Source organism: Mauremys reevesii, linkage group 2 (assembly GCF_016161935.1).
Source record: "Mauremys reevesii isolate NIE-2019 linkage group 2, ASM1616193v1, whole genome shotgun sequence".
NCBI classification, from domain to species: Eukaryota; Metazoa; Chordata; order Testudines; family Geoemydidae; genus Mauremys; species Mauremys reevesii.
Genome location: NC_052624.1, coordinates 163,411,730 through 163,439,590, shown reverse-complemented (window position 1 = coordinate 163,439,590; position 27,861 = coordinate 163,411,730). Strand labels below are relative to the sequence as shown.

The window sequence follows — 27,861 nt, the reverse complement described above, 5'->3', positions numbered from 1 at the left end:
CTATCAGGTAAGATCTATACATGTGAGTAAGTGCTTCCAGGATTGGGTGCTGTAATCTATGAGACAGGTATATCTCCATATAACTGGAAGGGACCCTGAAAAGTCATTAAGTCCAGCCCCCTGCCTTCATTAGCAGGACTAAGTACTGATTTTTGCCCCAGATCCCTAAGTGACCCCCTCAAGGATTGAACTCACAACCCGGGTTTAGTAGGTCAGTGCTCAAACCACTGAGCTATCCCTCCCCTCAATAAACACACCTTTTAATTATCAAATTAACTGACTGACGTGCATTTTCATGGTTTCATTTTAATCTTTAGGTTCATTTTTAGGCCCTAATACTGGAAGGCACCGAGTGCCTGAAGTATATGTGCTGAACACTCTCAGTCAAGGAGTGCCCAGCATGTTGCTCACTTGAGCCCTCAGGTCTTACAGTAATGAATGCTGGATGCCCTTTACTGAAATGTTACTTCTCAGGACCCAAGTCTGTATGGAAGGAATGCAACAGGTTTTTGTGTGTGTGTGTGGGGTGGGGTTGGTTTTGGTTTTGTTTTTTTAAGTGATCTAAAGTTAGGCACTTCTGAAACTTTTATTGCCGAAGGGAAACAAACCCTTGTATGTGAGACGGAAATGTGTTTATGCAGTATCTAAGTCAAGAGTGTTGTTATAATTAAAGCCTCAACAAGTTTCCTTGCTCCTGTGAACAGTATTTCCATTATTGCTGAAGTAACTACAGCTGACTTACTTTCTCACTGCCAGTGTACATTGATCATCTGTCTTTTCAGAGCATTACTGACTAGCTGTAAAACAATCTCAGCACAGCCCACAGGATGCTGGTATTGCAATTGTATTTAAATAAAAGAAAATGGAAAACAATAAAAGAAAAACAAGGGGGAGGACCACCTCTACTTTTCCTTTCACATATTGTAAAAATTACATATACACACATACACATATATATAAAAACCACACATCCCACATCGGGATTCCACATGGGCCCATCTGTAAAACAGCTTGGAAGATGTCCACTGTTGACTGCAGGCAACACCCACAACTGTTTTACTTAACACAATTAGACCTATTAAAAGTAATTTATAAAAAATTGGTCAGTTCTCAACAATTTTTAAAGAAACAACATCATTCAATTATGCACATCATCTATGCAGTTTACACAGTGTTGAGTGTTCTTATACATTGGGCCCAATCTTCAGCTGAGGTGAATCAGTATAGCTCCATTGAAGTGAGAGCTTCATTCCTTCTTGTAGTCAGGGATGAAAGTATCATTAAGCCCTTACCAGTACATGGGCCAGCTCCAACACCCGCAAGAGCGGAAGGAGGGAGGTTGGGGGTCAGTATCCCCCAGCCAGTCCATCCGCAGTGCCTGTCCCGTGCCGCCCAGGGCTCCAGCATTGTTTTAAAGGGCCCGGGGCTCTGGCTGCTGCCACGGTAGTGGAGGCCGGAGACCTGGGCCCTCTTAATTCATAGCCCTCAGGTAGCTGCTCCTTTTGCCCCTACCCCGTTGGCAGCCAGGGGGGCAAAAGAGGCAAGGACTTTAAAGTGCTGCCAGGGTATGCTTTAATCAGGGTCCTTTGCCGTGGCAGCACTTTAACATTGCTGCCCCTTTTGCACTACACCCCAGTCGGGGGCGCAAAAGGGGCAGCGACATTAATGTGCTGCCTGGGCAGCACTTTAACGTCAGCTGAGTACCGGCGGCCACTTTTTACCAGTATGCCATACTGGACCATACTGGCTTACTTTCACCCCTGGTTGTAGTTCAAATTATTCCAAAGAAATAAAGCAAGTGCTGACTTCATTGGATCTGTATCAGTATACTCAATTGAGTTTAACTTGGAATTAAGACCACAAGATATTTGCAAAGGAATTGCAGGTAATATGGAAAGGAAAAAGTCAGCAAACTGTCCAAGTGCACATGCTGGACAGATCCATTAAGGAGGAAAAGTTCATCAACATTTAGAATATCTCAGTCTCCTGGCATCAAAGAGAATAGTACCACATCAGCAAAACTTAGGTCCTGGCAACACCTGATATAACTACACAAGATATTATTCAACTAAAATAAAATGGCATAGCTGTTTTTGCATTTTAAAACACCATATGACCTGAATCAAGAATTCACTGGAAAGACTTAGTTATTTCTTTGCTGTATTGGAAAAAGCATATTTCAGAGAGGGCAGGCCACGATTATTCACTTTTTTAATTCTTATTTTTCTGGTTCAGATTTGGAATCAGTGAACAGTTCCATCATAGTCCTGTCTAGGCATTAAAGGGTCTTTGCCATAAAATTTCAGAGCACTGCATGGACATGGCCATTTGGTCCTTTACACCATTCAAAGAAAGGGTAATCTTAGGCTCTAATTGGCACAGGATATTTGCACTTACAAACCCAGACTCAGAGCCACACTAAGTGTGGACTGAGAAGAGGGTAACTTTAACCTCCTTCATATTCATGAAAAATAAGGGTGTTTTTTTGTTTTTGTTTTTGTCTTTAAATCTACACTCTAGTGGTATGGTTATTTGGAATGTCCTTTCCTGTATATATTCTCTATACAAAATGATCCTAATAGGTCTAATTGCAAGCCATTGAAATCAGTGAGTAGTCTTTCAATTGATTTTGGTTGGAAAGATCCATATTCTGAAAATAAAATGCTTTCTGGCATAAATCACTCAACTTCCATCCTTCTTCTTATATTTTGATTTGTCTGGGTCTGACATTTTACTTCTTAGCTGAAACTATAAAACAGTTGGTTTTTCAGAGGCTCATCAGACGAATCACATCTGGGCAGAATTTCTGCCCGTGTTTGGGTTCAGTTACTCTTACAGCCCCAAGTCTTGAACTCCCAGGGAAGTTAGAAGGATTTCTGTATACCCATATCTGAGGACAGACTATGAGTAGTTTGCACCTTTCATACAGTAACCACTATAGTGGTCTTCTGGACTACTTCATGTAGGGCAGTCCTATGTGTGGAAGAAAGTACAGAGACATTTATAAGAGGTGTACAAATAATCATTCAAGGCTGGCATTGGTTAACAGAGGAGGGGGAAATGACATGACAGATGAGCAGATAAAGTAGAGAGGGATAGAGCTGGGAAAGGTCTTACAAATGGCTACAAAGCTTGAATATGACATGGTGGAAGTGGTGAGGGATTCAAAATGAGTAGTGATAAGGTCAAAGAAAGAGACAGGGAAAATCATCACAGCTGTGTTTTGTAATTCTAACAGCCCTCTCCAGGTAGAAGCAGCAAGTGACCTTACATGCATCTGACGAAGTGGGTATTCACCCACGAAAGCTCATGCTCCAATACATCTGTTAGTCTATAAGGTGCCACAGGACTCTTTGCAAGCCATTGAAATCAGTGGGTAGTCTTTCAATTGATTTTGGTTGGAAAGATCCATATTCTGAAAATAAAATGCATTAATGCACTAATTACATTAGTACCACTGCTGCCGAACCCTACCCTGGACCACAACTCCCCTTACCCAGATCATCAGGATGCTTCATTTTCTGTAGGAGACAGTGAACAACCTGATTCATCAGCTATCCATATGTCACAATGTAGTGCCTGGCACAGGCCGCCAACCAAGAAGACAGCTACCGCAAAAGGGTGCAAAAATTCCAGCAACACATCACAAAGATGGGATTTAAAGTAGATTAAAATAGAGGGGAAGGATGCCCGCTCTGGGGAGCTTTGTCAGAGGCTGTTGGCTTCATATGATGAAGTGACCTCACATTACTGTAATCGGACATGACCAAGGAAAACAATGAGAGAAAGGAATAAGATGTATCTGAAAGGAGTCAAAATTCCCATGAACTTCACATGGGAACATGGTCCCATGAAAAAAGATGATTATATTTACACAGAAGATGAACTATATGGGAGGAACTTCCCTTGTGTTCTCACCCTCCAATAAAATAAACTACACTCAAACCTCCCCACCTCTGGTTCCAATTGCTTAAGTGTTTGCTTTCTGTGTGAGGTGTATTTGTAGTACAGAAATGAAGAGTGTAAGACATTTGTTTGCAGTGTTTTAGTCATGTTTGTCTGTCATTTTCACTACAAAATCCTTGGCATCTAGACATTTTTAAAATATGAATATTACAGATTGTCTCATCTCAAAGAAGACAGTTATGGAATAATGTACATTTAAAAAACGGGTATTTTCTAAAATTGAAAGGTTCAGGGACAGTTACAGAAAAAAAAATTATTCCTTAACAATAGAGGCTACATATTGATGTCTTAACTCAAATAGTTTTCAAGGGTAGTATTAATGAGAGACTAAAATATTTTTGTTCTAATGCATAAAGCACATTGATTCTGTGCTTCATTGTTCAGTTGGTATTATTCTTCACAACTTATACTATATATACTATTTATTTGGCAATTGAAGAGCTTGATTCTGAGTTCAGTTTTATGCTGGTATAACAGCATTGCTTGTGATTTCCATGAGGATAAGTGAAGAGAATGTAAAGTAAGAATTTAGCCTGAGAGTAAACTGACAAGAATAATGTTCTGCTAAAGTGATCCATTCATGTCAAGCATTTTCCCCCAAGCAACAGAAGCCTTACAGAAAGAATGCTTTGACCAGCAAATGAGAACAATTTGCTGATGGCATTTGTGTTAACAGAAGAACTTGATCTCAAGATTTCCCAGCCTCTGGGACAGAACATTTATCACAGAACTGTACCCCTATAATTTATTTAAAAAATTTATACCAAATTATTTTTTTTTAATTGAGGTCATGGAAATTACATGAAGTCCTTTAAAATAAGGCTTTAAAAAAAGTTACAAAACAAAAATCAGAGCTTATTAATATGACAATTCATATATGAAGTATGAACTGGGAAGATGACAAAACTACAGAAGAGAAGATTTAAGTTGTCTTTCACCTTTGAATTGTATTTCCTTACCTACTTAAGCCCCAGAGTAGAAAGTTCCCAGCCTGTCAGAAGGCACAGATTTTCCCCAAAACAAGGTAAAATGTCTTAACTTTTCTAATAGATACAACTGTGGAATCATACCAAGGCCCTGATTCTCCAGCTTGCAATAATTTTACAATGGTATAACTACATTAATTCCAACTGAATTCCTCCTGATTTATGCTGGAGTAGTAGGGGTGACCCAGTTACTGTATTGTCTTGCTCAATATATAGGCCACTCTTTGCATCCTTTAGACTATGGTCTGCTCTTACACTCTAATTAGGGATTTGATTAATTTTATGCATTCTGGTATAAATCAGTAATAACCCCGTTGATGTCAGTGGAGCTATTTTATACTGATAAAACTGGTGTGAGGAGAATCAGAGCTTCAGGTGTTCCCTTTAGTAGAAGGACCACCCAGTACATACTGTACATCTGCTACTCAGTTTGATAGATGGATAATCAAAAATCTTTCATCTTCCCATGGTTACCATATCTTTGAACAAGCTCCCCCTATATTTGAGATATATGAAGATGGCTAAGCTCAGATCAAAACTGGTTCAACAATTTTCCATCAAACTCTTTGCATGCATGCACAAGCCTTGAAATTCAGGAAGGTTTGGATTCAGATTAATCTGGTTTCTCCATTCCCAAATCTCACTATAAACTCTAAGCAAAGTTCAAGGCCTCAATGCTGAAAGCATGAAATTGGATAACTTTATCCCTTGATAACTGCATCCTTAACTATAACCTTTGAAGTCAAATGGACTACTCACACATAGCAATGTTTTCAGGATCAATAGCTAAGTTGGTATAATTTTGTATCATTTCTACTGTTTCACACAAGCTTGTAGTGCTCACTGATTCAGCAAAATGGATGCTGGACTTGCAAGAGGCTTCTTCCCTTCCAATATAGCCAAGAAACAAAGTGAGCAGTGTGAAAGTGCATGAGAAGTTCTGGGAGCAGATCTGAGAAAAAGGTTTGATGCATGTGCAGATCACTCCTTGTCCACAGACTTCAGCTTAGAACAGTGGTTCTCAAACTATGACTGACACTAAACGACTAAAATATTTACCGTATTTGTACTGTGGTAGCACTGAGATCCGAAACCCACTGTGCTGCACACTGTACAAACAATGGAACACAGAATGTAAAGGTAGGAACAAGAACTAAACACAAGACAAAAGACAATTGTCAGACAGAGGAAGCACAAGATAAAAGATTATGTTCAATGAGATATGCTGTGACCCAGGCATACATTTCTCCTTTTCCCAGTAATGCACCCCCAGTCAATCTGTGCATCATTTCTTCCTCTGTGGCTCGTGGAGCTTAACTTTGGCCAACTCTGTGAAGTGTTATCTACATTCTGTTTCCAATTATGAAAGGACCAATCCTGCAGACCCAATGACAGTTTTGATTGCTATGGTCTCTGTGTCTTTTTTGTCACTTTATATGGAAGATGTAATACCAAAAGTGTACCATATTTTATTGTTGTACTCCATTTACAACACTCAAATGACTAAATTCAGCCATAAATTCCAATTTAAGTTAAATAGCCTTCACAAAATTGTGAGGACAATTGAACTAGGTGAAGGAGGTATAATCAACATAGTTATTATGTAAATTTCCAAATTTAGCTCACATTACAATTCAAGATAGATGAAAGATAGCTCATCAAAAACAAAACTAAGCTTAACATTTTTAGGTTCAGACAAGATTGCTCAATTTACAACCAAACTGTTGTGTTATGTATTAATTCACACCTGAGCATATCCAGCATGGTCAGGAAAAGGAATAGCTCATGAAAGGCAGCTGTATTCTCACTTTTGCTGGAAATGGAAAGTGACAAATCTTGCAAGAACCTCAGGAGATTCCAGGCCTGAAGTTTTGTTCATTCTGAAGTTTCCAATAATTTGGATAAGGAATTGAACTTTTGAGTCTGAACCTCAAAATCTTCTGGAGCTCATTAATCTCAACATCAATCTGCAGGGCCTGTTCCTTGAACCAAGACTGTCATAACTGGGCCTGGGTTAATATACCAGCTTTATACTTTGTAATACAATTGGTAAGCCCACTGTATACTGTCAATATGAATCTACCTTTACATTGAACATTTTAAAAAAAAAATTATATTAAATATTATAGGTTATCTTAGTGGCTGGGACCGATTCTTAGGGAGACAAGGACTGGCTGTTTAAAGACGTAGAGGAAGAGCACAGGGATGGCGACTAGGACTGGGGGGCAGGGTGGGAAAGAGAAGGGAAAGATTGGACAAGAAGCTTGAATGAGTGAACAGACATTTGCTGGGCAAGAAGTCAGGGAAGAAGGAGGATACAATGTGGGGAAGGGGAGAGATGGACTGTGTGCATGGAGGAAGAGACTAGGTCTAGCTGGAAAAGGAGACTGGCACTAGAATGAGAAGCCTGTGCCCTGGAGACTGGGACTTTGTAGGTAAGTAGAATGGAAGCCGGGGGAAAAGACATGTTGAAGGGTATAGGATAGGAGTTAAATTTTAGAGGGAAATGGGCAGAAGATTCTGTGCCTACTTAAGAACACTAATCGGAATGGAACCCAAAATTCCTGAGTCTCACCATTCCTCTTCTGTCAGCAAATCTGTGAAACCTACTGCAAAGTGTGTATCTCAAACCTATTAATCCTGGTATACATAAACCAATCTGTTTTCAAGAAGGTGCCACAGGATGGAATTTGGTTTTGGATTTTTGGGTTGCTTTTTTAAGGATGTTGGTAATTAACAACAACAAAAAAGACCATTACTAAGGTTGCAAAGTGAAGCACTCAAAAGTTAGGAAATGCCAGAATTAAATTTGCCTGTGCAATCTTAATTCAGACCCTAAGCACAAGAGGCCAAATTATAGATGCACAATCTTAATCCTCAGATTTCCTAACTTCTGAGTGGTTGTCTTTGCAACCTTCCTAATGTTCTTTTTACAAATTTTTTGTGTGTGTAATATATGTTGACCAAATGACATCTCTTAATTTCACATAGCATTACTTCTTATATTTTAGAAGACATGTTCATATAATACATAAATAGTAATACAAATTAAGTTATTTCAAGGATTCCTATGTTCCCAATATAACCCATGTTGAAAAATGCCACTATATTTTCCCCGTAAACTATTATAATTCTTTTTCAGAATGTACACAGAGGAAATGTTTAATCTGTCCTGGGCAGATATAAAATGAATTTCCCATGAAGATGACCTAACAACAATTTCATATCTGTGATACTTAAGAATGATCTTTCAGGATCACAGTATGAAACAGAAATCTTCTTGGGAAATAATATTACATTTCTCTTCAAGATTTAGGTCATTTATATTTTGAAGAATTGTGTTTCTGTCAGAATGTAAAGGTGACCTTAGTGAATTGAAAAGGGCACAATAATAAAACTATCTGAACTGGGGAAAGTCTGAAATAGGAAATAATTTCAGAAGGACACAATGGAACATAAATTGAAGGTTAGAAGAGGAAGCATTATAATAACTTTTAAAGAAAGCACACATAAAAAGGCACAATGAGGTGGGAAGAGAGGAGAAATCAGAACTGGAATATAAGATACTACTTGTGTGAATACCCTTCCTGTGACCTTTGAACATTTTCAAACCAATCTACTTTTTCTGCCACTTCATATCAATGAAAAGGCAATGAGCCATGCTAGGAGTATACAGTATCATTTTGGAATTCAGTATGAAATAGCTGATGGCAGCGCACAGGGATTCCAGTTACCCCAATGTATCCAGGTTTTCTTGCTGGAATTATTTATTTATTTTGATTCCAGTGGGCTAATGGTAAATTTCATACAAAAGTAATGATCTGGAAGAATGCAAAAGAACCAATAACACGAGGGTTTGACTACTCTATACATGTAATATACATGTATAACATTTTAAGGATCACATTTGTATGCATACTGTGTGTACCTAGGATCCTAGTTAGCCTGACATTTTTTCTCTGGAAAATATCCAACTCCCTTTCAGTTAAAAGTTGTGAAAAAAACATTGTGCTTGTTGCTCTATTTCCCTTCCCTATCAGCATCTGAATTTTATAACGCTTTGGTGATTAAGTTGAAAAATATGTATAAGTGATTAAGTCGAATGGAGTAAGATTATTTTGCACATGATCAAAGATCATGGTATATTTGCTTCAATTTAGAATTCAGACAAGGCTACAGCTGCAAATATTATACTGATCAGTAAGATCTTAACCGAGTTATTCCATTATATATGGTCCATCCTATGGTTTGTCCAAAGGTAGAAACATCTCTATGCCTGTGTTGCTATTGTTGAACACTGTTCAACCACTTCTATACAACAGAAAACATGTTTTTTTGGTGACTAAGAGGCAGCTTAGGAAAAATGATCTAATGGATAGGGCACTGCTCTGGGGCTCAGAAGACCTGAGATTGATTTTTTGCTTGGCCACAAACTTCCTCTGTGATCTTGAGCAAGTTACTTATTCTACCCTGTGCCTCTGTTCTCAATCTATTTTTTTAAGTCTATATATTTAACAGGGGTGTTGTCAAAATTAAATCCATTATAAACTATGAGGTAGTAGGAAACTATGGTAATGAGGGTCACAAAGCAGATAGAAAGGAAAAATAAAGCAATTATTCCTCCAAAAGGGGGGTGGAGTAAGTTTTCTGCCATCATAATGGATAACACATTAAGCATTAATAAAAGAAATACCTTTAAAATTTGGTCACATATGAACTTGTAGCAGCATCAGCATTTCAGTACAACAGGACCTATTCTCTTCTTAATGTACGCATATAATTTCCATTAATGGAAATTATCTAAATTCACTAAAAAGTAGATTGACATGGTTATCTCTGACAGCACATTTCCTTTTTACTTAGAGAGGTACGAGTTAGGTGGTTAGAAAAGTGCAAATATAATCCAACAAATACCTTCCTTTTTTCAGTCTATTTGCTTTCATAACCTTAGAGTATGGTTCATTATCTGGGCCAGATTATCAATTGGTGTAATCCATGTAGACAATGGAGCCATGTCAGTTTACATCAGCTGAGGATCTGGTACTTTGGTGTTGCATAGATGATTGAAGAGCAGCAGCATGTTAAATCTGAGAGAATTCTCACAATTTGTAATTAAATATTATAGCTACCACAGACTGAAAATAGTTACTCCATAGTGTACATTCCCAGAAGACAGCATCAAAACCCACAAAGTAATTGAAAGGCTTCTTTTAAAAAAAAATAAAAGGAGAGTATTGCTTTAACAAGGTGAATTGCGTCCATCCACCTCCATTTCCCATGCTAACCCCCATAGAGAGTCTGAGATGGTTCTAAAAATAAATACCTGAAAAAATATGACTATACTTGCAATGAGGGACTATCCAAAAGTCCATTGAAGTCCATGAGGATTTTGGATCATGCCCTTTGTGTTTGGGAGAAATGGCTTCAGTAGTGAGCTCCAAGAGTTCAATATTAGAGCTGGTTGGGAATTTTCCACTGAAACTTTTGCCAAAAGAAAAACTTTGTGCAAGAACATACCAGGTGTGAAATAACTTTGGTTAGGAAAGATTTCTCAGGTCCAGAGAGAGGGGCCCATTAACCCAACAATAGCCAAAAGCCTAATTTTAGGATACTCACTAAGATGTGGGGGACCCAGGGCCAAATCTCTGCTTTGCATGATTCACATCATGCCTCCCATGCTGTGCCAACTCTGCCCCCCCTGCTCTCCCCAAGTACACCCCTGCTTCATTAAGAACGAGGACTTGAATATGGGTCTCCCAAATCCCAGCAGAGTGCCCTATCAAATGGGCCATTGAGTATTTGGGGGTGGGTTGGTCTCATTTTTTTCATATAAAACTTGCCCATCCAAATCAGGAGAACTAAAGGTCTTGGTTAAGAATGTTTGAATTCTTGAATTTTTTTTCCATCCTGTGAAAATGTTCCCACCTAGTTCTATTCAATATGTTTCACTGTAGTTATCTGAAGAAACAAAACAATGTTTTTTTCTGATATGGAATGCAGATAATCACGAGAATGAATAAACACTTGATCTGGAAATAAATCTTTTGCTTTTTATCATCATCCCATTTAATTTAACATTCCTGCAGTCACTCTATTCTAGACATGTGCCAAAGAAAAAAATGCCATTTATAGACAAAAATCCTCATGAAACTACACAATAAAAATGTCTTGAGACTTATTTTCATAACTCCATGTGAAAGCTATTGCATATTTTTCAAAAAGCTCTTTTCAAAAAGTAAAATTAAGGTATAATGTGATACTCACCAGGAAATAGCAAGGATGGATTCCTTCCAGGAAGTAGTAATTTTTTTAAAAAAAGTATTACTGTTAACACTAGACAGGCTTACTTCAGTTCCAGTATGTCATTCCAATAGATTTGGTCTTAGAGTACACCACTCTATAATTGGAGGTGATTGCAGCACATGTTGGCTTACTTGAACTATCTGTTATCCAGCTAGCACAGCTAAAAATAGCAGTGACGCTATGGCAGAATGGGCTTCAGTGTGTGCTAGCAATGTGAGTATGTGCCTGGTGTGCTTATAAAGCCTGTGTTGAAGCCTATGTCACCACAGTTTCACGACTATTTTCACCAGTAATAGGTAGATTAAAGCTAGTGCAGATATGTCTAGCCAAGCTGCAATTGCAGCTCTGATGTCAGTGAAGACATAACCCTCATGCAGAGTTTGAAACTTGTTACCAAAAAGCTTTTCTTATGTGCTGAAGATACAGGATATACCTAGACACTTATTTATATAGGCTTGGGATTTGTGTCTCAAAGTTGAATAGGTTCAAGTGGCAAATTCTTTTTCTAAAATACTTGGATTGAGACTTCATTAACTTCAACTTTAAAAAAGAAATCTGTGATAATGTAGCCATGAATAAATTGGTCACTTTATATTACAGATACATTACAGTCACGAGACATTGCAAATCATCTACATCATAGGCTGCAATTCCCACTGTCTTTCACAGATGAAAGGATGCCAACAACTTTATAAATACTTTATAAACCATTCATGAGTAAATTGCTGTTTTACAAAATGGTTAATAAAATGACGTAACAGGCTGCTTAAAACCATTTATAAATACCTTCTACTGATGTGCTTATATCCACTTATAACTAGAGTTGTCCAAATCTCAGAATTTCTGCTTTGAAATTTTTTTTTATTTTTAAAAAAGTTTCTAGAGAACTGGAAATTCGGAGGGTGTGTGTGCGGAGTGGGGGGGAGAACGGGGTTAGTTTTGGAAGCATTGACCCATTGTGTTCCTGAAACAAAATAAACTCTCCAGGATCCTGGCATCTACTGACAGAAATTAAGGTTCTTGCTACTCAGATACCAGCAGTGATATTGACAAGAATGTCAATTTCAGTCAGTAGCTGCCTGGGCTCTCTGGTTCCCAGTAGCCATGCCTTGGGAGTCAGGGAGCAGAGTGAGCCAGCTGTCTCAGGAGTCCAGAAGACCTGAAAATTAATTGAACCTAACTCATTTTCATTAAACATTTTTGGTTTGACAAATTAGCATTTTCTGACTAACCTGTTCCATTGGAAAAGTTCTGACCAGCTCTATAGTAACACATTTTACTTATGTTAACATCTATTAGCCCTTTATAAGTGATCAAGAATTTTAAAGTACATGCATGTTGCTTGTTCTGTAGCCAAGAAATATATTAATTCACACTGGTAGTCAGAACATCCCCTATAGTAAATGGGTGAAGGATGCATAGGTACTAATCCCCATTAAAAAGCCAGAGGGAATGCTGAAAAAATTTAATTTAGAACCTTTTGTTTACAAAAGCTTTGAGTTAAATCTTGAGCTTGAATTTTGTAGAATCATGGAATATCAGGGTTGGAAGGGACCTCAGGAGGTCATCTAGTCCAACCCCCTGCTCAAAGCAGGACTAATCCCCAGACAGATTTTTGTCCCAGATCCCTAAATGGCCCCCTCAAGGATTGAACTCACAACCTTAGGTTTAGGGAGCCAATGCTCAAGCCACTGAGCTGTCCCTCCCTCCCATGCAGAGTCTGTTCCTTGTATATCCACTTTATATATTCATCAGATCACATCCAAATGTTAATAGTTAAAAATTTTAATCTGAATATATTAATTTGTTGTGATTTTGAATTATCTATTCATTTTAGAGTAATTAATACGGTCCACATTTTATGACTATATTGAATTTGAATCAACAAAAGAAGATTCTGTAAGTGCCAAATATAAGTATATAAACCTGGGAAACTCATAAGAGATAATTGTAACAGCAGATAGGAAAGAATAATTATGTGGGAAGAAAGACCGATTGCAATATACTATCTTGTTAGTCCTCCCAGGTGTAAATAATCATGCTTTCACACATAAATCAGGTAAACTGAGAATGAATAGACATTAAAATATGTTTATTTTGCAAAAGAGGTTTTCTTTGTTTGAAAATCCTATATGACGACACTGGTCCGGTAACTTAGCCGGGGAATGAAATTTGCCGCATCTCTCCAAATACAGTGAAGGAGAGAGACATAGCAACTCTATTATCAATCCTCATCACATCAAAGCGTGGTTATGTATCTATTCTTTCCATATTCTGTGTAATGCTATAGTAATCTCTGACTGATTATCTTTTATTAAATAATCCCAATTGAGCCTGTTATTCAATGATCTTGAGTTGTCTTTAACTGTTATTTTTTACAATCTAGACAGGTCAAGTAAGAGAAAATTATGGCAATACTTTGAAAATACACCTACAGTTTCAGGTCTTGAAAATTAAACAGTGTGGTACTGTTGATAGTGAATGCATTTACAGGAATAACTATTCTCTGCAATGCATATGGAGTTAGCCACACAATCCCCATTAACATTAATGGTTGAGGCCCCTGAATCCACACAGTCATCTGCAGATGTTCTCTTATACATATATAAAATATTAGTACATTAGAACTGACCACCAGCAATAAATTGCAACACGTAGTATAATATTGGAAATTTTGTGGAGAACTCACAATTATTCCTCAGTCTCAGAATGATTTTTTAAACTAACACCAAGAATCACTGGTCCACTAAGGCCACTTTTGTGCCTTATAAAGTGGCAAGAAATAGCTGGTAGGCAAATTCTTCACTGGTGGAAAAGTGGAAGAAGACTGTCTGCAACTTGTATGCCTGCTACCCTCGTGTGTAGCATATAAAGAGAGGAAATGTAGCAGTGTTCTTCATAATGGTATAGTGGAGTTCTACTAGATCTGGATCTTCCACTTCAAACAGTCAGTTATGCCAATGGCTGAAGTTAGAGTGATCCCTTGACATTCTAATTTTTGCTGGGACAGATTTTTAATCAGTCAGGGAGCTGCAATCTGCTCTCGGAGGCTACCATTCCATATTTAAAGTCCATACATAAGTTTTCAGATTCGGGAACCAAGATGACGTGAGGAGACAGGGAAGCAAACATATGCCATTTTTATATACTTACACATTTTAAATATAAAATACATATAAATAGATAAAGTGCCAGTCATCACCTACCGTCACTCAATCATTATAAAGGGCAGGTTTCTTCAGATTTAAGATCTTTTCCTTTCAAAACACTTTTGGAGCAGGTGGAATGTTAGACAGTACAATAAATATTTCCAGACACTGAAAATAAAAGAAATGACATTTTGTAAATAGAACCATTACATTTTCATTCAAAACATAGACACTACAGATGACAATGAAACCAGTGAATTTTGTGCAGAGCATGAAATTTTATATAGTTTGCAACACCAAATACCATTGCTTTCAGTGGAAATAATGGGCAGTGGTTACAGTGAAATTCACTAAATTGAACTAAGGGCATCATAACCTCTCACTGTGGCTTTGGACAGTGACAGCAATGAACTGTGTGCCATGTAAGTTTAAGGAAAGACAGTGTTACATGTCCCATGAATATCAACAGTAGCAACACAAAACCCTAAACTTTAAGTTGCAAATGAGAACCTGTGTTTTTATTATTATTTTGTTTTTTACTGTTAGAGGGCAGAGAGGTTTATTGGCCACTGGTGCCTGAAGAAGTGGTTGTTTAACCATGTGATTTCTTCCTGACATCTTAACAAATTCTACAGCCGCTAAGTCATTGGCATTATGCTGCTTCTGGCACTTTCTGATTTACTGGACAAGTCTACAGCAGCTGCAGCACATCTGGTGAAAACGGATTGTGCTGATGGGAGAGCACTCTCCCATCAGCCTAATTACTCCACCTCTGCAAGTGGCGGAAGTTATGTTGGCAGAAGAGTGTCTCCTGCCAACATAGTGCCAGTGTGGACGGTGCATAGGTCAATGTACTTTATGTTGCTCAGGGGAGGTGTCTTTTTCATATCCCTGAGCAATGCAAGTTACATCGACCTAAGCAGTAGTGCAGACCAGCCACCGCATGTAGTGTCCAGACACTTGATCATTGACTTAAATGAAGCTATGTCAGTTTACACATCCTGAATATCCATTTCTAATTTATTATTAATAATTTATCTACTACTTTCCGATTCCATGACCCAGAGCTTCAGCTGGTTTAAATCTGTAGCACTGATCCACTGACTTCAATATAACTGACTTACACCAGCTAAGGATCTGGTTCTATATTTGCTTCAAAAATGCCTGCTAAGTGTATGTCCCTCGCTCCCTGAAGCTAAATTTTCTGTCCAGGAATGTATTCTGGTATTCTTGCAGCTCTGAGAGATGTATTTAATCATTCAAAACATCCAATGGAGATGGGATTCTGCAGGTGGCGGGCAAAAAGAGAGCAGTCAGTTTTAATTATTCCCATTCCCGCTTCAACATTAATTTGATGCAGCAATAGAATGAGATCCTCCTGAGGCTGTACTAGTGCAAGTTAAGTTAAGTCAAGCATTCTTTGTCTGCTGAGCTTTTTATTTTTAAAAACAGGAATGGCATGTGGGGGCTTTTGCTTGTTGCATTTCCCATAGCTTCACAGCTCTTATTAACACTTTCTAAATGCAAATAGAAAGAGATTGCAGCTTTGTTAAGCTTTATGAAGATTTTGCAGTCTGAAGGTTAAATACTTGTCTAAAATGTCATAAGTAGCAGAAATAAATTGTCCTGAAAACACAGCAGTAATTCTTCCAAATGCATTGGTATTCCTATCATAAACCAAGCAAATGTTGTCCATGTTCTATTGGCAGATCTCTTTGCTTTGACATCATATGCTCCAAGACAATTAAAGCTAGCTTATTCTAGTACGTTCCCTGTTTATTTCATTATTACTGAAATCTAGTTCACACTCATGAAACTGAAAATGACACAAACTTGAATTTTGTACAACATAATTTTTAACATTTGAGATTTTCCCTTCTGTTCAAAAGATTAAGATGAAATATTTCTAGAGAATCAGACTTTTCTGTCCCATGTGCATTTATGTTTAATGTAGCAATGGAGTACTTTACTGTGGTCTTATACCCCCTCCTCCCTGCCCTCAGTTCAACTGACTTTTCAACTATGTCCCCTCAAACAATCTAAATCCAAATTGCACAAGAGACTTTTCTTTTTCAGCTCATGCCATCTGATCTTTTTTTGTAACATTTTGTCTCAGCAATCCCATCTGAAAGCCTGTTATTGTAATCTTTACCCACGAGGGAACTCCTTACTCAGTAATCCTAATAAAACTGTTACTGAAAGCAAAGGCTGGCTCATGTGAGTAAAGGTTTCAGGAATGAGATATTTTCTTCCTTTTTTGTGTTTTTAAGTAAAATAGACAGAAAGAGCGTTTCAAAACTGACCTCAATTTGTGGTCCTAATACAGCAGCTCTACTTATATAAGTGGTTCCTTTAGCTTTAACTAGACAACTCACATTAATAAAACCATTTTAGAATAAAGTCCTATCTAAAGAATGTATCTGAAAGATGCTATGGAAAATTAAGTTGCACTGTGTGAGGAAGTAGTTATGCTACAAAGACTATTTTAGTTTAATATTTATCTTTCATTTAATACCACAGTAAAGAAAAGCTTCTAACCAAGAAGCAGGCAATATTAGTTTACACAATGTCATCAAGCCTCAGGTAAAACAAAATTTGAAGCTCTTGCTGATGCTGTACAACAATCAATGCATTGACAATGAAAATTGTAATTAGATATTTTATAGCATGCAAGAAATATGTATATGAAAAAGGCCTAACCCTATTTAATGGAGGTCATATAAGGTACTATTGAATTTATTTAATAGTTTGCTATGATAGTGCACGTTTGATAGCAGGCTGTCTTCCTGCCAATACTTGCCATAAAATCAGCCCTTTGGACGTCATCTTTTGCATTCTTACATAAAGCAAGTTGAAGGAATGTGCCATTCTTGCGGGAAACAGAGCAAATATATTGAACCACATTCTCTACTGTTTTAAATTGGTGCACCTCATTAACATCAGTGGAGTTGAATTTATTTATGTGATCAGGGCACTTGATTGAGAATGGTAAGGAAAAGAGAATTCTACAAGAAAGAAAACGCTGAGAACAAATCACTGGTGTCTAACACTGCACTTTATAATACCTTTTCAGAGCAGAACATGAAAAATGTCTCCTTTTCCCTTAGGAAAACTGATCTCTGGGTTTTCACAGCTGTACTTGTGACTTTAATGGCTAAAACATTTATCTACTTCTTACTCTTGTTAGCATCACAAGCCAGAAGGAACCCAGCTTGACTTTCAGATCCCAGACTGCATTGTCAAGTTGGCAATCACAAAAAGCCTTTTATTTGTAAATTGGGAGATATGATATAGAAGCCACTGACAAAAAATAATATATGGGAACCCTGCAAAGTCATTTTTGCAGTTGCTTCACAGACCAGAACTTCACCTCAGCATCCCTCAGTCTGTACTCTATAAAAGTAACTGCCAGAGCAACAAGATCTTGCAGAATGCTCAAAGATGATGCAAGGATCCTGGTTTGGAAAATTAATTGCTAATATGGGCAAAACACCCACAGATATTGGGCTGAGTGGAATTTCATGCAAAAAGTAAGTGATTATGTACCTGCAATGATGGAAGCAGGATTCATTGCTAAATAGGCCAACCTTAATCACTGGAACTCAGGAGACAATATTAGTAAAAAAAATACTGGTTAATGAGAAATATGATAGATGGAGTTGAGATATCAGGCCCAATTCACTGTCACAGTGTATCTTAGGGTACGTCTATACTTACCGTCCGGGTCGGCGGCTAGCATTTGACTTCTCGGAGTTCGATATATCGCGTCTAATCTAGACGCGATATATCGAACTCCGAACATGCTCCCGTCAATTCCGGAACTCCACCACCGCGAACGGCGGTGGCGGAGTCGACGGTGGAGCCGCAGACTTCGATCCCGCAGCGTCTGGATGTGTGAGTACTTCGAACTAAGGTAGTTCGAGTTCAGCTACGCTATTCGCGTAGCTGAACTTGCGTACCTTAGTTTGACCCCCCCCTTTAGTGTAGACCAGGCCTTAGTCAGTCATCTACACCTGTGCAATGTGAGGGCCAAGTAGGTGTAACAGGATACAACTCTGATTTGGCAGCCTTTTATGCCCATTTTGCACATGTAAAAGTGTTCATACAAGGTGGCTGTGAGTCAGGACCTTTGTCTATCAGTGTTAAGGGCCTGATTCCAAAAACATCTTCCCTTGTAATTAAACTAATCTCTCTTTCATCATTACTGGAAAGGGAATACTGACTTTCACAGACCTACCTGGTTGCTGGAGAGAAAACAAATGAAGGTGTTTGTCACAATCAGGAACATTTTGAAACATTTTTTTCATCTGAAAATGCCAGACTTTTCACAGACAGGTATTGGTTTCAACAATACTTCCACCAGGAAGATTTCTCAGCTCCAGGATGCAATTTTTAGTCTAAACAAGGGGGAGGGGGTGGAAAACAGAAAAGTCTGGCACTTTCAGATGAAAAAAATGGAAAAAAATGCATAGGGCACTCATCTGGGATGTGGAAAGACCCAGGGTCAAGTTTCTACTCTGCCTAATTCAGACAATGGACATGAACCTGGGTCTTTCCACATCCCAGATGAGTGCCCTATGCACCAGAGTATTGGCTATTCTGCAGCTGATATGTCAAACAAATTCAAACGGTGTCTTTCATTCTGTATCAGAATGAAGACAGATTTTGAAACCTCAAAATCTTTCCTGAAGCAGAATGGTGGTTTTACAGCCAACCTTACTTGTGACCATCTAATTTTAGTGTAAAATAACTGGGGCAGAGACCTCACACAATGAGATAGGCAAGTTTGTGAAGGAGACTGGATAACCAGTAAATAAGGTCTGGTAAATAGGAAGGCAGGAAAAATGGGCTCTCAACCCAACTCTACAACTGAAACTCCATGTGTCTTTGAGCAAGTCACTTAACCTCTCTGGCCTAGTCTTCACTTGAAAGATTATTTGTGCCTGAAAGCAGATTCCTAGCAAGGGATTCATCTGCACATGAGTTCATTAAAAGCTTAGAGACCAGGACATACTGTGCAAAGCCTATTTCAAAAAAATATGGCTAAAACCCATGTAGGACAATCATTCCATTACTATTGAGATATCACACTACCCTTTATACTGTGTGATTACCTAGCATATTACTGCAATAATTCATTCTGTGGTTGTTGGTTTTTTTTTTAAACACGTAAGCTATATATGTTGAATACACTTAAGCTAGTAAAAACAACTTGCATTCCCCTTTTATACACACAAGTGTGACCACTATAAAATATATACAGTAAGATGAGCTTCTGAGCACTAAAAACTTGAAGTACAACTGCTACCTCACATGCTTTAGTTCAGATGGCATTAAGATGCATTTTTTTACTGAGCTTGTGTGGAACAATGGTAACAGACTGAATTATTATGGTAATCATACAATCAGTATTCCCTATGGATATTCCACTGTATAAATTCCAGGCTCTTTTTCCTGTTGAAAAGGCTTTACTGTGAATTTGAATAAGAATCAACTACCCACTGTTTTAAATGCTGCTTAAATTGTGCATTTTAACTCTCCCAATTAATCTGCCTTGAACTTTCTTTAAAAAGTATTCTTATTTAAAAATTAGTCATTATGGTAAACAGATTCTGTGCTTTATTTGGCACACACTACCTTTGTGAACTACCTCAAATGCTTTAAGGGAGCTATATATGTTATGATAATGACAGTACACTGCTGGCCTGCACGTGGTTATAATACTTGAATCCCTTCAGTGTGACACCACAGGAGTGAAAAACAATTTTTGTTTCAATACTGTTTGGCTGTCGCACAGGGTATGATTTTTTTCCAGGTTATTCAGAATTCTGAAAACAAGTGCTACAGGCAAAATATAAATGATGCAGAACATACTGTTATGGAATTCTGGTTCCTCATGAGCTGGATTTTGAATGTATAGGACTAGCGAGGAAAAGGGAATGGAAAGTGAAAGAGCCTTGGGGTGTGATGCTATCTGTAGCTAGTTCCCAAAGCCTGGGCACCACTGAAGAGAGATGACCTTGATAGTTACAGTGACTGACATATTAAACACTCAGCCTAGACTGGGTCTCTTCTGTCTATTACCTTGAACAGCTACCAGAATGTTAGTCATGACACTCCAGGCCTACGCTGAGTGCTAAGTTGTGTTTAATATCGCATTGGTTACCTTGACCCCTAAACTTCTTATTCTAACAAAGCGTTATTTTCCAGTGAATTCCAGAACCTGGAGTTCGAAACAGGCAGCACCACAAACCCAGTCTTAAGTTACAACCCCAAGAACTTTTGAAGAACATTCCTAATTCCCTCAAAAGCTTACACAAATTGACTAACCACAAGTTAGAAAGATTACCTTTCTGCAAGTTTAACAAGTGCCTCAAGTTTAACTTGTGTAGTCTAGATCAATTTAGTGCCAGCCCAGATTCTGACCAACTAAAATAACTCAACTAATACTACCACTGCTGTTCAAGAGTGCACTCGTCATCTTCTGAGTTTTCACAGAAAACACTGCTCTGGGAACTAGATTGAGCGATCAGTACCAAGAGGGTATTGCAACTGATTTAGAACAATGTTAGTGTGGATATGGGCCAAAACTTAGATTAAGTGTAAATTTACTAAGAAGGCCAAAAGCAAACAGAATTGTGTAGTCTTTTTGCTACAGTAGACAGTTTTATTTAGATCAGATCAACCTAAAAGAATAAAAACTTAAAAAAAAAAATCTCTTCTAAGCCACAAAATGATTTGGCAAGTAAGCCAGGTTCATTTCAAGCTTTATTAGATAATTATAATACTGTGTTAGACTACTTGAACTGGTATGTTTTACAGGATTGACATAATATATTCCTTACAGTCTAATGCAAACTGACCACATACGATTATGTGCACTTGGGGATTGTTTCTTCCCCCTCTGAAGGCAAAAGCAAAGATTGCATTGACATCAAAGGAAGGAGGAAAAGCAGCAGCCATAGTACACCCATGGAATTCAGGGGAATTTATTGTGCTAGTGAACAATGTAGTTTTGTAACAGTGATAAACAGCCATGTCCACAGTGTTTTTTTTATATTATGTATTTCTAAAGAGGTTAATTCATATTTTCTGATAACTTGACCACGAGAGAGATTTTTAGCATCCTTTTCTCCTGGGCTAATGCTGTTTTCATGGTAGGGGCTATAGGCTGAATGCCTCAATGAGAATTTTGTCTGAGCAAGCAATATGTAAGAAAGGCTCAATAGGGATTTTAGCATGGAAGGGACTAGTCTTTATAAAGCGATTTCGTTTATACACAAAGTATTTGAGTGGGAGAGAGGGAAAGTCTAGACATTTTAATTTCCTAATATTCTTTAGTAATATTTAAAAAGAATGGTGATGTGTTTACATTTAAACACAAATCAGAAAAAAAAAAACAAATGTGGTTCCAAACAAAATTCCTGTAAAACATAGCAGTTCAAGTAGTCTAGCACAGTATAATAATTATCTAATGAAGTTTGAAATGAAACTGGCTTGCTTGCCAACTCATTTTGTGGCTCAGAAAAGATTTTTTTTTTTAAAGTTTTTATTCTTTTAGGTTGAACTGATCTGAATACATTGCTCTTGGATTAACCAAGATTAATTAAAATATTGCTGTATTGGTATTCAGTAATCTCTCTAATTAGCATTTTTAAACCCTTACATTTGGAATTAAACATGCATGAAGTCAAAGCTCTCTGTAGCTCTAATTAGAATCATTATTATTTACTCAATTAAATACATTTTGTGCTAATGATGAGAAGGTATTGTTCTGGGGTTGTTTATCAAAGGAGGGGTTTCACAGAAGACTAAGATTATAGAAATGTATATGAAATACCAATTTAGAAGATTCTTACTAAATACTGTTTTTTTTTAAAGTCAGTACATTTTAATCTATTTTTTCCCTCTTCCAATAATGATTTAGAACCAAATCCTGTCCTCAGCAATACCAGCACAACCACAATTCTACTTTCAGTGGGGTTGCACAAATATAAATGAAGGCAAAATTTGACCTTTAGTGGCAAGCCAGTGGTTGTACTTTGATACTTCTATACATACATAACTAGTAGCTGAAAGGCCAGACTGTTGCATAGGTTATGGCTGTTGGGCCAAATAATCTACCATCTGTGAAGTCTCCCTCATACAGCCAATTAAAATGTTGCATGGAAATTAGCTGTAGAGTAAGCACGGTGATTGGTTGAGTTACTTCTGATAACAGAATGGTCTAGGATGGTTAACACGGTATAGATCAGGGATCAGCAACCTTTGGCACACGGCCCATTAGGGAAATCCGCTGGCAGGCTGGGACAGTTTGTTTACCTGTGGTGTCCGCGGGTTCAGTCGATCGCAGCTCCCACAGGCTGCAGTTCACTGTTTCAGGCCAATGGGGGCTGAATGAAGCAGCATGGGCCGAGGGATGTGCTGGCCACCACTTCCCGCAGCCCCCATTGGCCTGGAACGGTGAACCATGGCCAGTGGGAGCTGTGATCGACCAAACCGGCAGACATTGCAGGTAAACGAACCCTCCCGGCCCACCAGCAGATTTCTGTGACAGGCCTCATGCCAAAGGTTGCTGATCCCTGGTATAGATATATGCCTTACCATCGCTGTAAATGGTATCAGAGTAATTTATGTCAAAATGTTGGATAATAAAAATTGGATGGTAACAGACTGCAAAACCCAGTGATGGTTGAATCTGGTGATCTGCTAAAAAAAAAAAAAAAAAAAAAGCTCTCAGCCATGCTTGTAGCTGTTTCCATCATTTCTACACTTTTACAGACATTCTAGGCTTCAGAGTGACAATCCTGGATTGTTATTTTATAAATGACACTTGTTATATCCACAGTGGAATAAAGCCTGCACACACGGGTGTATAGATCCCAAATCCATGGAAATGGGTGCTGTTCTGCTGTCCAGATTGTAGGCAGAAATTGAGGAGAGCATATGGTAACTCCCTGAATTCCAATTTGCAGATGGCATTGGGTGGGAAAAGGAGGGGGAAATTCAGTTCAGGGTTAAATGTATCTATTGGCAGTCTCTCCTAAAGAGAAGTGGGGGCTGCAACAGGTCCTGCACAGATCTGCCCTAGTTTAGGTCTCAGATCTCATCTCTGTTGTAGAGAAGCAGGAGAAAAGGAATACATTACAGTGATGCCAGTCTTGCTGTCCTATTTCCTTCCATCTTCCCGTGTGTTTGTTTCCATGGTGCATATATATATGGAAAGTCCTTCCATTCTCAGTGTGCCAGGCTCCCATCCTCCCCTCATTCAAAGGTTTTCTAAAGATACTTTTTCTACTTTTCATGGAAGTAATGTACTACTCAACATGGAGCACTGTGGTGGAAGCAAGCCCTAAACCTCCCAGGAGCCCAAACCTGCAAATGCTTACTATCAGGCATAGTGCTCACCACAATGAATGATGCCATAGAATTGCTCATGGCAGCAAGTGGCACTAGTGTATGCAAGCAGTGTATATGGTAGTGTGTATTTGCAAGATTTGGATCATTTGTTATAAAAAAAGATAAAAATGTTTGCTCAAAGACTTAGTAATAAGCAGATAGATCATAGAACAATTTCCAATCTGACACCAGTGTCAGGGAGGAATAATTTGACTGAAGTAAATGAAGTTACATGAAATAAAAAAGGATCAGGGCCTATATTTCTAAAAATTGGAAATTCCTTTCAGTAACTAGGGTTGCTAATTGGAAAAAAAGCAGGCCTAGATAGAATCTCAGCTAAAAAGTAAATGGGACATTTGGGTACAATAGGGTCTTTTGCTCTATTTCTATTTTAAATGTTTCACTTCCTGTACATTTAAATATTCAGAAGTATAATCAAGCATTACCATTATGTAGGTCATTAAACTAATGGTGACATTCATTAATGAGACACTTATTGGGTAATATGATGTCATTAGAACATCCTGCCATGAGTTAAAATAAAGTAACATGGTGTGGAGGGGGACAATTTTAAGCAAGATATTTTCAAACTGCCTGTCATGAGACTATAATTCAAGGGCCTAGCTCTGCTACCACTGAAGTCAATGACATTAATGGTAAAATTCTCCATGTGACTAGTAACTAGCCCCAGGTGTGTAACCACCATATTATAACTATGAGGATTAGTGTATCATTTCACAATGAAACAACCTCAAGACATTGTTTCATATTGGAAGCTGCTGATATTTCTACAAATTAAAACCAATGATGACATTTGTAGTAGTGAGGAATCAACAGGGGGGACACCCATCTAAAACGCCAATATTCATTGTGTAGATGGGTGAAATCCTGGCTGCACTGAATTCAATGGAAAAACTCCCATTTACTTTAACTGAGCAAGGATTTTACCTGATGCCTTGTTCTGGAAGGCAAGGCACCAGCAGAAGCCAAAAAATACAAAACCAGTAAATTAAGAAAGGAAAGGACTAAAGACTCAAGCATAGCATTTCTCAGGATCATCCATTTCTCTCTTTACCTACCACTGAAGTCCACAAAAGGAACTGGATAGCCAGAGCCAGTATGCACACTACCAACAGTCAGAGCAATGAGCAGAAATGTGAGGTCAATGTTTTAACAAGAGGGTTCCACAAGAATTGCTCCCTTAACCACAAGAAAAACCAACCAACCAACCAACCTGCACCTCAGGTATACATGGATTTGCATCGAAGAGCCGGGAAGAATAGACCAACTTGTTTCCTATCCCATTTGAACAAATACTCCAACAACAAACAAAAATACAACAGCACTGGGAAAATGAAACCAGATTCTCATCAGGATCCAAAACAACTCCTCTGAGGCACTGTGGCAGCTCAGATGGACACAGATTAATGTTGAACCAAGCTGAAAGAAAACATTTTGAATCTATGGAACTGATTAAAATGAAACATTTTGTTTGATTGAAAGGTTGAAACAAAATGTTTCAATATTTCCAAATCCAAGTTTATTGGAACTTTGTGTTCCATGAACAACTTTGATATTTTGACTTTGCCTTGATTTAGTATACACATTTTAAAATGTCTAAATTTTCTTCTGTACAAATTTCAATTTTCAAACATCTCTAGTGTTTTGCATCTGAAACATGTACTGAGTTTATTGATACCATGACATAATTTGACATGTATGCTCTGGAGAGGAATGGAGGAGTTTCAAAGACCTTATAGTGGAGTTCAGAATATTTGTTTTGATAATGTCTAGTATGTGTTGCAATCTGGTGGTGGAATCAAAAAATTGCCTTTAGGAATATTTGTATTAACCATAAAGTAAAAGTCATTTTGGGAACTAACCAGATTCAGCAGTCACTGGAAGGAGTAAAGAGGGCGATAATGTAATTTATGTTACTTATTTCTTTTCGTTTAAAGATTGACCACAAATCCTGATGGTCTAGACCAGGGATCAGAAACCTTTGGCACACGGCCCACCGAAGTATGCACCCTGATGGGCTGGGCCAGTTTGTTTACTTGCCACATCCGCAGGTTCGGCCAAATGAGGCTCCCACTGGCTGCAGTTCGCCTCTCCCAGGCCAAAGGGGGTAGCAGAAAATGGCGGCCAGCACATCCCTTGGCCCGCACCGCTTCCTGCAGCCCCCATTAGCCAGGAGTGCCAAACTGCGGCCAGTGGGATCTGCGATCAGCCAAACCTGCGGACATTGCAGGTAAACAAACCGGCCCGGCCCACCAGGGTGTGTACTCTGGCTGGCCACGTGCCCAAGATTGCCAATCACTGGTCTAGACAATTCATTGTAAAAATAAGCAATTCTTTATGATGCACTTAAGAACTAAAATGAGCCCCGATCTCTCATAAGCAAGTCAACTGCATAGTTAAATATAAGAAACCCCTGACCCGAAGACCTCAATAAACCCCCACCCTCAATTTGAACACTGATATTGCACATAAAAATTATATGCAAGGGGCCAGTACCTCCAAATAAGATGTATGTATTTCAAGAAAGCAAGCAGCCCCTCTTTTAGAGCCCTGCCTACAATAGTGCTAGAGCTGTTCTGTTCAAAATCATATTTAAAAGCATGTTTGTGGTAGCAAGCTGCTAATCTCTTTTTCCTGGCTACTTCAGAGCGGGATCAATTAAATTATAAAGAGACTTACAAAGATACAAATTAGAATGTTCCTCAACATTGCCTGCTGTCATGTACTTCTCAGAACTGGTTTATCGCACACTTCAAACTGTATACAGTGGCAAGAGACAGAAGGTGGCATCCTGCTAGCAAGTGAACATAAGCATTGCATTTAAACAGGAATGGGTGAAACAGGTGAAAAAAAACTGTGAAAGTCTGAGAGACTTTCCATCCGTTTGTTCAGCAATATGTTGTGCTCTTGGGTTTTTTGTTTTTATTTTATTTTATTTTATTTTAAAGCACAGATTTTGGAGACTGATTTTTTAAAAAAACATTAAGCTATTAAAATAGTTTCATTACAAAATTTTGAAGTTCTCATTCCAAATTGTTTGAAACTGACCCATTTCTTCTTTAAATATCATTTTTTTTCATTTACCAAAAAACTATTTTCATAAAATGAAAAAAGTAAATAAAAATTCATTACTTCATAAAAGAGAAAATTGTAAATTTTTCATAGAAAGTCTTTTTAAATTAAATGCTTTTATCTGAAAAAAAAGAGCATTTCTAGCATTAAGGCATGGCTGGGGCAGGGACTGTCTTCTTGTTCTCTATATGTAAAGCACCTAGCACAATGGGATCCTGGTCCACGATCAGGGCTTTTAGGCATTACAGTACTACAAATAAATAATACTTAGGCCCCTTTCCATGCTCTGTATAGGGAGGAGGAGGAGAAAAAAGTAAGACAGAGCTTGTAATGGGATGATTGACAGTTAATTTCCATGGTCCTTCGGAGCTACAACCTTGTAATTTGTTAGTAGACCATAAGGAATTCATGTAAGTAGTAAACAGATGGCAAAAGGAGGCCTGTCACCTTTCCATCATCAGTTACTAAAATGATATCAACTATTCAAGTGGCCTTGTTAGTTTAATTCCTACCCCATGTGGCAGCATTAGCTGGTGTGCTTAAAAGAGCCTGGGTTTATAGGTTAAGATGGTACTGACATGATTTATGACACTTTCTATTTAGCAGCTACTGTATCTGATGCAGTCACTTATGGTTATAGATGTCAAAGCAGTGCCTCCAGTTCTTGTATACATCTTCACATGCTTGTTTTTTCCCTGTCTCTGAAAACGGTATAGGGTGTAAATAAACACTCCTCTATGGGGTTAAGAAACTAGTCAGGATACAAATAGCAAGAATTCCTAGTGCAGGGTATTATGGAGAGAACCTTTTTTGGGGAAAAAAGACAAAAAAGGCTAGTATTTTATAAAGGACAGTCAATGAAACAATTTAAAATTCCATATACCCAGCTGGCTGGCAGATGTTATCAGTGCACAAGTGTCAAACATTTGCAGATATCCATACAAAATGGGAACAGTAGACCACAC

The 27,861-nt window shown here is 38.1% G+C and overlaps 1 long non-coding RNA gene across 4 annotated transcripts in view; it reads right to left on the bottom strand.

Annotated features, from left to right (window-relative positions):
- Positions 1-27,861, bottom strand: part of LOC120398819 — a 92,177-nt gene that overhangs the window by 55,494 nt on the left and 8,822 nt on the right. For 2 of the 4 annotated variants that reach the window (XR_005594728.1, XR_005594725.1), the window contains exons 4-5: positions 14,462-14,572; positions 13,410-14,305 (exon numbers count right to left, since the gene is read on the bottom strand). This is a non-coding gene — a long non-coding RNA (uncharacterized LOC120398819). Of the gene's footprint in view, positions 1-597; positions 1,076-13,409; positions 14,306-14,461; positions 14,573-27,861 lie in introns of those variants that run through there. The other 2 variants (XR_005594727.1, XR_005594726.1) reach the window with 2 other exon arrangements.